Source organism: Scomber scombrus, chromosome 15, assembly GCF_963691925.1.
Source record: "Scomber scombrus chromosome 15, fScoSco1.1, whole genome shotgun sequence".
NCBI classification, from domain to species: Eukaryota; Metazoa; Chordata; class Actinopteri; order Scombriformes; family Scombridae; genus Scomber; species Scomber scombrus.
In genome coordinates this window covers 27,722,429-27,733,835 of record NC_084984.1, presented here as the reverse complement: position 1 = coordinate 27,733,835, position 11,407 = coordinate 27,722,429, and the positions used below count along the sequence as shown (strand labels likewise).

General features: G+C 45.8%; 1 pseudogene; it reads right to left on the bottom strand.

The window, feature by feature from the left end:
* Positions 1–3,421: 3,421 nt before the first annotated feature.
* LOC133994973 (uncharacterized) lies at positions 3,422–7,202 on the bottom strand (annotated as a pseudogene).
* Positions 7,203–11,407: the final 4,205 nt, after the last annotated feature.

The following is an 11,407-nucleotide window of genomic DNA, read 5'->3' as shown; positions in this document are numbered from 1 at the left end:
TTGGGGGATTTTTTTTGTATGATTGAGACAAGTGAGTGAGCATATTTTCCAAAATGTCAAACTTTAACTTTAACTAACCTGATCCAAGATGAAGTAGATACATCAGAGCTAGTCTCTGTTACAAAAACATCACAGTAGTTTGGGCATGTATGGAAAACAGTCATATGTTAAGTATACCCTCCAATAATATACAGCTATGACATATCTGTAATAACTCAGTGGTTCATATGAACTGAATCTTTCTGCATACACAACTTGCTGCTTGCAGCCAGTTTTACTCTCTGACTCCTGGATCAGCATTTTTTATATGTTATGTTGTTTTTTATTTCAATGATCATCCATGTTCCTTCTGAAGTTGTATATGGGTCAATGACGTATAAGGATTTATTTAAAAATAATAAATATGGGAATATCTATTGCAGTAATTCAAACATTAAGAAAGGTTGAGTACACATAAATACATATTAAAATAGTAAATTAGGTGTTTTATGTGTTTTTCCATCTCGATGAATTAGAACTGACCTTAAAAAAGTCATGTGGTGCGACCGTGATCTATCTTAAAATAAATGAATTTAAGTGTTTCGAAACAAATTATTTGCATGTCCTTTAAGTTTTTGTAAATAATAATCTCATATTTATGTTCTATTATGTCACAGTTGCCTTCTTAAATGTATGTAAGACTTATTTTTCCTGTAAATTGCTTAAAAATGATTGAAAAAATTTAAAAATACAATTCAGTTAAGCGTACTGTATCAGTGATTAATATTAAAAGTGATATTTTACTCTGAATTTAATACAGTTATTGGTTTTATTGGTCGCACCACATGATGTTTTGTCACTTTAAATAACAGAAAAATTACTAATAACTTGTGGTTTTTGAAAAGTTAAAGTGATTTCATATAAATGAAAGGTACTACATATATATGGTATTTTTTAAAATCAATTTAAACCTTTTTCTAACTGAAACAAATGCAGTTAGACTGAACATGTCATAGGCACGTCATTGACCCATATCCAAAGCTCAACTCAGGGATAGTGTGTCACATGTGTGTTTAGTCACTATGGTTAAAACTTTGACATGAGAATCCTAACTAAAGACTCAGATAAGACTTGATATTATACATAGGAATTATATAAATGATAGAAATACCACTGCACATATATAATAATACAAAAGACTGATCCAATAAACAGTTTGTCATTAAATCTACTGAGCATATTCATGTGTCCAGTATGCTGAACTCTTGATTTTAGTGCACCACTCGTGCACCACCCTCAGGACAAACCATACATGTATAGCTTTGTGAACATACATAACACACACACACACACACACACACACACACACACACACACACACACACACAACAAACATGTTAAACATCCTAAAACCTGTTTTACTACTTGGACTATCCTTTTTATTCTATTTTTATTTCTTGATTGTTTTGCTCTTCATAGCACATCTTCTGTGTCTGGTTTTACTTCATCACATTTCCTCTTAATTGTTTTTATATTATTTTATTTCATTCTTATCTTTGTTTGCCTTTTAATGTCCCACCTCATATTTCTTTTTTTACCCTGTTATGCCCAGATCGCAATCGTAACAACCCCCTTTATTTTGTAGTGACTTTATTTTATTATTTATTCATTATATTTTCTTTCTTTTATTTTATTTGGGTATTCTGAACTTTTTACATTTGTATCCTGCCTCTGGTGTTTCCTCACTGCAGATTCATGTTTTTATTGAGCCATTATTTATAATATAATTTATTGTTTTGTTTTTCATTTTTCGTTTTGTTCTTTAGTATGTAAAACACTTTGTGTTACATGTGTGTACATCTATATATGGAAAGTGCTATACAAATAAAGTCTTATTGATTGAAAACCAAAGGTGTGATTTTTTTTTATTATCTACCTATCTGACAAAGTACTGCTAAGGAAATTAATTCATGCACTATTGCACAGTTGTACAATCATTTTAATTACCTGTTCATCGCAGTAAATAGAATTTAAAGGTTAACATTTTTTTAAAAGGAGGTTACTGCTCCATTAGGGGCAACCCTTTAACAGTGCAGTGGGATATATAAGTAGTAAACACCTCACTCTGAAGTAGAAAACAGTTTGGTTTTTTGCAGTGCAATTCAGTGCAGTCCAACAACAGTTGTGTATCAGAGTAATTCTGAAAAACAAGTCTTCACCTCTCCCACAGACATCCAGATGCCCACAGCTCCAACAGTACAGTGTACTGAAGGTTTCATAATCTAAGACTTCCAGGCCCCCATTATCTTTGCTGTTATACAACATATTGTGTTTTAGTTAGTGAGGTTTATTTCTCCAGATGAAATTCAATAATTGGGAATTATGCAATTTATTAGTGTCAGTTGGTATATCTTGTATGTGAGTGGCAGGACACAGACCCCAAAACAGGAGTATATGGGCTGAGCAAAGCTGAAGAAAAACACTGAAACTGAATGCAGAGCTGAGCTGAGCTGAGCGAAGCAGACTCAACATACAGAACAAAGGATCCAACAAAGACTAAACAGGACTAAAATACAGACAGAACTAATGAGGGTATAGAGAACAGGTGACTTGACAGTGGACTGGCTGGAGAAAACACAGAGCAAACCAAAAAACCAAAAACCCAGAAAACACAAGTCGCTCAAAAAAGACTGATTCACCACTAAGAGCCCTATTTTAATGATCTATAGCGTATGGTCTGAAACGTGTGGTGTAAATGCATTTAGGGTGTGTCCAAATCCACTTTTGCTATTTTAATGGCAGAAAAAGTCAGGCTAGGTTCAATAGGGTTGTACTTAAGTCTCTTAATGAATCATGGGTGTGTTTTGGGTGTAACATGCTGTAAACCAATCAGAGTGTCATCTCCCATTCCCTTTAAAAGCCAGGAGCGCTTACACTTTGTAATGCTATAGAACAAGAAACCATGAGATAGTAGGGATGAACCAATAGTACTGCAGATATTCCTAATAAAAATGTGAAATTCATTATATTTTAGCTGAATTTATTTAAGCAAGTACAAATAGTTAATTACATTAATAGAAAACGTTGGGTTACTTAACGTAATCCCTGGTTCTTTGATAACAGAGTGAGGTGTTTCACTATGGGAATCGCCTTGGCGTGACCTACTAGGGAAGCTCCAATGACACAACGTCTGTCTGTGACAGACAGGTCGAGCTGTGCTGGAGCCCCGCCCCCTCATACTCTTACAGCCGACCCGCCCCTAACTCTTCATTCTGGAACGGTTTCTTCCCGTGTCTATGCGAGGAGGGACGTGATGGTGAAACACCTCACTCTGTTATCAAAGAACCAGGGATTACGTTAAGTAACCCAACGTTCTTTTTCTAACTTCGTTCGGTGTTTCACTATGGGTGATATAGCCCACTCCCGGATTGCCCTGGACAATTCAAAGCCCGGTAACGACAGATCCCGGTCTGTTTGCCTCTAGCACCGCCTGCGCTACAGACGGCCCTGAGACATCCAGCCTGTAGAACCTTACAAAAGTGTGGGGCGTAGCCCAGCTTGCCGCCACACAAATGTCATGCACTGACACCCCCCTGAACAGAGCCCAGGATGTGGCTATGCCCCTGGTGGAATGAGCCCTCAAACCCTGGGGGGGCTGCAAACCCCTACAGCCATAAGCCAGAGATATAGCCTCCACAATCCAGTGGGACAACCTCTGGCGGGACAACGGCTTGCCCTTATGGGGAGTGGCACAGGACACAAACAGCTGGTCACTTTTCCTGAACCTGTCAGGTCTTGTAGAAAGTTCGGACCCAAATGCAGAAAGTTCAAATTCAAGTTTTTAATTGAACAGAAAAAGTCAAAAAACAACTCCAACAAAGAATGTCCCGTCAAACGGTGAAAAAACTCAACAAAAATGCAGGCCCTTGGACACAAAACTGAAACAGGAGAAGAGCGGACAAACCAGAGGGCAGTCCAAAGAGTGGTCTAGAGGCAGGCAAGGGTCAGGTCCAAATAAGCAGTCCAAACAGGCAGATAATCCAAATCGGCAGGCAAAATCCAAAAACCAGGTTCACAGGCAGAGTTCAAACAAGCAGGTTGGCAGACAGGCAAAGCAGGTAACAACGGTTTGATGTGCTCAGAACAAAAGACTGGGACAATCTGACAAACTGGGGCTGACAGAGCACAGAATAAGTAGGCCTAATCATTAAGACTTAACAGAGAACAGGTGAGCACAAAATGGCCGACAATGACCACATGGAAGCATGACAGGTGAGGGCGGAGTCATTACCCAAAATAAACAAAAGCACATGGTTGCAACACACAAAATGTCCAGCAGGTGTCAATGAACATGCAAGGATACTGACAGAACCCTGCTGTCCTGCTCAGATACACATGAAGCGCCCTGACCGGGCATAATGTGTTAAGCTTCTTCTACTCAGCTGAGGAGAATGGAGGCGGGTGAAAAGCCAACAGCTCCACTGTGGGACACCTGTAACCTGACTCCACCACCTTAGGCACAAAAGTTGGGTTGGGCCTGAAACAAACCTTGGTGAGCCCTTGTGAAAACTGCAAACAGGAAGGCCGTATGGATAAAGCCTGTAGGTCGCTCACCCGATTTGCTGTAGTTAAAGCCAAGAGTAAAGCTGTCTTCAGAGAAACAAACTTCATCTCTCCCACCTCCATCGGCTCAAATGGGTGGAGAGAGAGGGCATCCAGCACCACGGATAGCTCCCACAGGGGCGCCTTGCACCTTTCATAAAACGACAGACTAAGGGATGTTGCCCGGCGGGCTTATCCCCAAAGCCCACGTGGCACGCAGAAATGGCAGCTAAATACACCTTAACAGTGGAAAAAGCCTTGCCTTTGTCCACCAAATCCTGCAGGAAACACAGCAGGTCCGCTACTGAACACTGGAAAGGGATGATGTGCTTCAAGTCACACCACTCCTCAAAGACCCGCCACTTGCCACTATACAGAGAGCGAGTGGAGGAAGCTATGCGTTCTGGATGGTGTCAATGACCTGCTCTGGCAGGCCTGCTGCACTCAGACTCCACCTCTCACGGGCCAAGCCCAGACTGTCTGGGTGCGGGTGGTAGATCTCCCCGTTCGCCTGGGACAGAAGATCCCTGCGTATGGGGAGTGGCCACGGTTCGCCCGCCAGCAGCTGTATTATTTCCGCCATCCAGTGTTTGGATGTCCATCGAGGCGCTATCATGATTAGTGACAGGCTCTGCTTCCTCACTCTGATTAGAGTCGGGGAGATCAGGCTGAGCGGGGGAAACGCATAAAGCAGCACGTCTGGCCACGGGTGTGCTAGAGCGTCCACACCCAGAGGTGCATTTACGTCCGACAGGGAGAAAAACAGCGGACATTGCGCGCTTTCTCGCGAGGCGAATAGATCTACGGCTGCCCGGCCGAATCTCCGCCTAATCTGCTCCACCACCTGTGGGTGGAGCTTCCACTCTCCGTACAGGGGATTGCCCCGGGACAGGAGATCCGCTCCTCTGTTCAAAACGCCCGGTACGTGTGTCGCTCGAAGAGACAGGAGCCGAGTGCTGCACCATAAGATTACCCTCCGAGCTAAACTGTGCAGCTGCAGTGATCGCGTACCGCCCTGGCGGTTTATGTAGGCCACCACAGTGGAATTGTCTGTCTTTACCATGACATGGCGACCCTGGAGAAAAGGCAGGAAATGCTTCAATGCTAGAAACACTGCCCAAAGCTCCAGAACAGTTATGTGAGAATGAGCCAGGCTCTGATCCCACTTTCCATTCACTGATCTGCCCAACAGCGCCGCTCCCCATCCTGACAGGGGACGCGTCCGTTGTCATGGTTACACGTGACGTCACTGCACCCAGCGGAACCCCCTCCGCGAGCGCCGCGGTGTCTCCCCACGGTCGGAGAGCCGCCACACACGTTGACGTTATTCTCAGCCTGCGGCTGAGATGACAGTGTGGACACAAGCGCAGAGACGCGACCCAACGCTGAAAGTCCCTCATCATCAGCAGCCCCAAATGCACGACAGAAATCACTGACGCCATGAGGCCCAGCAGGCGTAGGCATAATCTGAATGACACGACTTTCCCCAGCTTGAAGAGGGAAAGACACTGTGTTAATGATGTTAACCTCCCCTCTGATAGCGTGACGCGATAAGAGAGAGAGTTTATGTTGAGACCCAGGTATTCTGTGCACTGAGCTGGCTCGGCTCTTTGCCCAGTTTATATTGAACCCGAGATCCCTGATATGATTGATCACCGTAGCGGAATCCCTGACCGCTTGTTCCCGCGATCGAGCGCATATCAGATAATCGTCTATGTACGAAAATATTCTGATACCTCTGCTCCTCAACGGAGACAGTGCTGCTTCCACACATTTGCTGAACACTCTGGGAGCTAATGATAGCCCGAAGGGAATGGCTTGATACTCGTAGGCTTTGCCCTGAAAAGCAAACCTGAGAAACTTCCTGTGTGCGGGATAAATGGCGATGTGAAAATATGCGTCCTTGAGGTCGATTGTAACAAACCAATCGCCCGGACGGATTGACTGACAGAGTACTTTGTGTGTCAACATCCTGAATGTGTACTTTCGTAGGTGTCTGTTTAACACACAGCTCCCCTTCTTGGGAATGAGGAAGTAACGGGAGTAGAAACCCTGTTGAGCTTCCTCGCGCGGCACAGCTCTGATCGCCCGTTTCTTTAACAGCGACGCTATTTCGTCCTGTAAAACAAGGGCCGCCTCCCCCTTTGCTACTGAAACCACCACGCCGTTGAACCTGGGTGGTTTCATAGTGAATTGAAGTCTGTTCCCCCGACAAACTGTTGACAAAACCCACGGGTGAACTGCGCATGCGCGCCAGCTTGCCGCTCGGGCAGGTAACGTGCTCACGTAGTAGCCCTGTAGTGACGTCACTCGGCGCGACTGGGGGGACCTGTCTCCCAACAGAGGAGCGTGAGCGCCCTCTGTGGGAGTTTTGAGGGCATGACCATGTTTTGTCTTTATTTTGTTTTGGGGGACACACTCGCCCTTGGCACACTGCCTGGTTGCGAGGTTTTGAATTTTATTTCTGTTAGAAAAGGTGAAAGTGCTTGGTGACACTGAATTACCCCCTGACCCCGGATCTCCTCCTCCAGAACGTGGGGGGAGAGAAGCAGAGAGGCCTCTGGACCACTGAAAACTGCCAGAGTCTCTGAACCATGAACTGCGGGGATTCTCTTCTTCATGGGAGGCGGGGAGGGAGAAGCTGGATCGTCAGGACGACTGCTTCCTCTTAGCGCCTCTGGGGTGTTGCGGCCGGCTTCTTGCTGTGACTGCAGCAAAGGAGTGTTTGCCCCATGGCCCTTGGTTCTGCTGAGGCTGCCGCTGAGGCTGCTGGTGCGGCTGCTGCCCGGTTGCCTGCCTCTGCGGCCTGCCTCCCCATTGTCTGCCCCTCACTGCTGCGGCCGCCGCAGCGAAGCCAGTCCTTGGACCCTGGGGAGGACGAGGGGTGGGCTTCCTAGGAAGACAGAGGTTGAAGGCCTCACCCTCCTGCTTCCTCAGGTTGCTGGTCTCCCTCATCTTCTCAAGCGCGGGGCCGAACAGACCTTTGGTTGGGTCGTACGGTGCATCCATGACCTCAGCTTTCTGGCCGTCGCTGAGGCCAGAGAGGTTGAGCCACAAGGCCCTCTCCCCTGACACCGCAAGCCCCATCACTCTGCCGCAGCCCTGAACTGCACCTCTTGAGGAGCGCAGGATGAGGTCGTTGACGACGCAGATCTCATCCCAGAGGGCTGGGTTGGGCGCCCCAGAGTCGAGCTGTTGCCCCATCTCCTCCAATGTGGTCGCATTGAGGGAACATACTGACTGTGCTCCATACATGTACATCCGCTGGAAAACGGAGGCGGTGAGGTGCTCCGCTTTGTTGGGCAGAGAAGTGGTGGAGGAGGCTGAGAGAGAGCGCTGGTTGGGGTGGAGGTGTAGAGCCACTGAAGGCTCCACTGCTGGGGGTACGGCCAACCCCAGTTCTCCCATCCCGTGGATTTCCAGCTTAGAGTAGCCCTTGGTTGGAAGCTTACTCTTAAATGGGCTGGACCAGAACCGGCTCATTTCCTTCATGCAAGCTGGTACTGGTGGCAGGAGTTGCTTTGACGGTGGCTGGGCTGGTGGGAGCCTTTTGCCGTCATACAGATCTCTCTCTGTCCCCTCAGCGTCCTGGGCTGCCGGCCACTGTATTCCTAGCTTAGCTGCAGCCCGTTTGCAGACTTCATACAGATTACTGTCCACTGGTGGAGCAGTATCTGATGCGCTGGGGGGTCTGGACTGTTTGATGGGAAAGGTGGTATCATCCTCCTCTTCATCCATCTCGTCCATATCGAGGAGGTCAGAGTTGGCATCGCCCTCTGCGTCCTCAGTGCCCCCCTCGAGGAGGTCCTCAAATAGGGGAGGCATTTCTGAGGGCTCATCTGCCATCAGGTCAGACCACTCTCTGGTAGCCGGTGGCTGATGGGTGATGGTTGCTGTCTGTGGGGTGGCTGCTGTCAGGCATGGGTCCTGTCTGTTAGCCACTGCCACTCTCAGCCTCCTTTCCAGCAACTTTTCTGGGATCGACGCTGTTTGGACTTGGGCTAATTCTACTTGCTAAATCTTACGCTATGTGTTAGCTCAGTCCGTGTGTTCGTTAAATGAAAGGATAGGAGAAGATGAGCGGTCTCACAGGCTATTTTATTTAGCAGTAAATGAATAAAACATACAGAGCTCTGGGTCGAGATCTTCCTGTCCCTGATGAACAACAGTGGTTTGTCAGTTCATGAAGTCTGACTCCTATGCTTTCCCTGACCCATTTTATACACAAATACAGAATGTTTATGCAATGTGTGAGGTGTTGTCTCCTCCTGATTGGCTGTTGATCTGACTCCATCCTCCATCTTCTCACAGTACAGGATATGTGACTTTCCTGTGACCTCCTTAAACAGGCGTAATAGTGACTTCCATGTGACCCCCTTCCTCTGAAACTCCACAATCACCAGACATCCTGTGGGGGTTTTATGGTTAGTTCTGCATCGTTTAACAAAGGATGGTCAGGGCTATGACTGACTGTTTGACCCCGATCTCCTGTTAATAATAAACCTTTAACCTATACGAGTGGGACGTGTCAACATCAAGAATCTACCTATTTAATTACACTTCAGGGTAAACTGTCTTCCAGCTGGGATGCATTCTTATTACACAACAAGCTTACTGCTTTCAAATTGTTACACATAGGACCACATATTTATATGAAACAAACAATAAAGTAATTAATCCCCTTATCTGATATTTTAGCAGTGGCCAATTCATAGCATATATCTACAATTCCCCCTTTTGGTCTCATAAACATGAGACCAACGAAACATATTCATATTTCATCCTCATCCTCAAACAGATACCTTTCCCCCGCCACCAACGCCATCACTTCCATCTCCAACTGTGGCATCTGGTAAGGAGGAGGAACCTTTCCTTCAATTGCGGTGACAATCAATCTGTTACACAAAGATCTTAGACAGGGAATACAACAACATCCACATAAAATCAACATTCCCATTACACTTACTAGGGATACTAATACAGACACAATCAATCCCCTCCATTTACCAAACCATGATTCCAAGATGCTTTCCAAAGGGTTATCGATGCCTGAGTGTTCATGCATTTCTGAGGATAGGGTTCTCAATCCTTCCAGAGCTCTGGTTACAGAGCCATCCGGTGCAGTGTTGTTGGGAATGAAAGTACAGCACTGATCTCCAAACATGGAGCAGACTCCTCCCTTTTCTGCTAATAACATGTCCAATGCCATTCTATTCTGTACTGTCATCAATGAGGTGGCTGCCAGCTGTTCTGAGAGACCTGCTACTGAATCCCGGGTCTTGTTTGCCAAGCGAAGTACATTGTAATGGATGTAATTTATACGATCAACGTTCTTGTTTGGGGTAACTGGAAATAAAGCACTAATCAGGGGGAGATTCTCGAACCCTGCTGCTATTTGACTAGCCAATTTATATTCATTCGGTACTCCCCTGGGCACGCCAATGGCATCCATGTAGGTGGTTGAGCCTGAGGTGATGTCAAATGCATCTCTACTCCTACGTTTTTTGGTGAAATCACTACGACGTGGTCCCAGGAGGACTAGTGGTAACCCTAAGCGGACCATTGCACAGGTTCCTGACCAGTCTGGTGGCAGGTATGTGTGCAAGGTCCTATCTCCACAATACCAAAACAAGTCTGCCCTGGCCCAAACCATTGTACTCGCATTCTGCCAGCCCGTCATGTTAATCATGGTTTTACACCAATCAGTAGAAATGTCTCCCATCCTGGCGGCATTATTCCTGGTGAAACAAGTATAGTTGTTAAGTTGTGGGGTGAATGTGGGTGGGATGGTAGAGTTCTTTACAGGTGGAAAGATAGCACTCAAAGTGCTAATCTGGTCTGTCTTAGTGATGTCATTGTGAAGGCTGTTGAATTCACAAATGCCACTATACTATGTGTTGTTAATACTGTGAGTGGGTATCCCATGACTATGTGTGCTACTTTTTGGAGAATCTTTGCTACCCCTGCTGCATGTCGTGTGCATGGCGGGTGTCTGTCCTCTGTTGGATCAAGAGTAACACTTATATACATCAGTACCTGCCTACATCCCCCTTTTTTCTGAAAAAGAACACCATTTACTGTGTACGATTTTTCAGAAACATCCAAGAAGAATGGATCTGTATAGTCAGGAACGGCCAGATCAGCAGCATACGTTAGGGATTGTTTAAGAGAGATAAAACTCTGTTCTGCTGCTGTCGTCCAGTGTAATTTGGCTGACAAATTCCTCATTCCCTGTTCGTTAACCATTGCCCTTAAAGGGGAGGTGAGTTCCCCATAAGAGGCAATGAAGTGTCTACTGTAACCTGTCAAACCCAGGAATGATAGCATGTCCTTTACTGTACTAGGTTTAACATGATGTAAGATGGAGGATCTATGAGACGGGGACACACCTGTTCCTTTGATGGATATGACTCTACCCAAGAAAGAAACCGTTTGCCGACAGCATTGCAATTTAGCTCTTGAAACTTTGAAACCAATGTGGTATAGTCGCATAAGTAAAGATTTTGTGGCCTCCAGACACAACACATGGTCTGGAGCAGCCAAGAGAATGTCATCCATATACTGGATCGACACCACCCCTTTTGGAAGTGTAAAGTCAGCCAATTGTTGTTTCGGTAATTTTTTTCGGTTAAAAATGCCTGGCGATAAGATGAAACCCTGAGGAACCCTTGTATAACGAAGTTTTCTACCTTTTTTATAAGAAGGAAAAAATATCTCTGAGGTGGTCTGCTAATGGCAGACAGAAAAATGCGTTGGCCAGATCTATGCAGGAGAACCATTTGTGGTCCGGGGTCAGTACAGACATAGCAGTGTATGGATTTGGAAC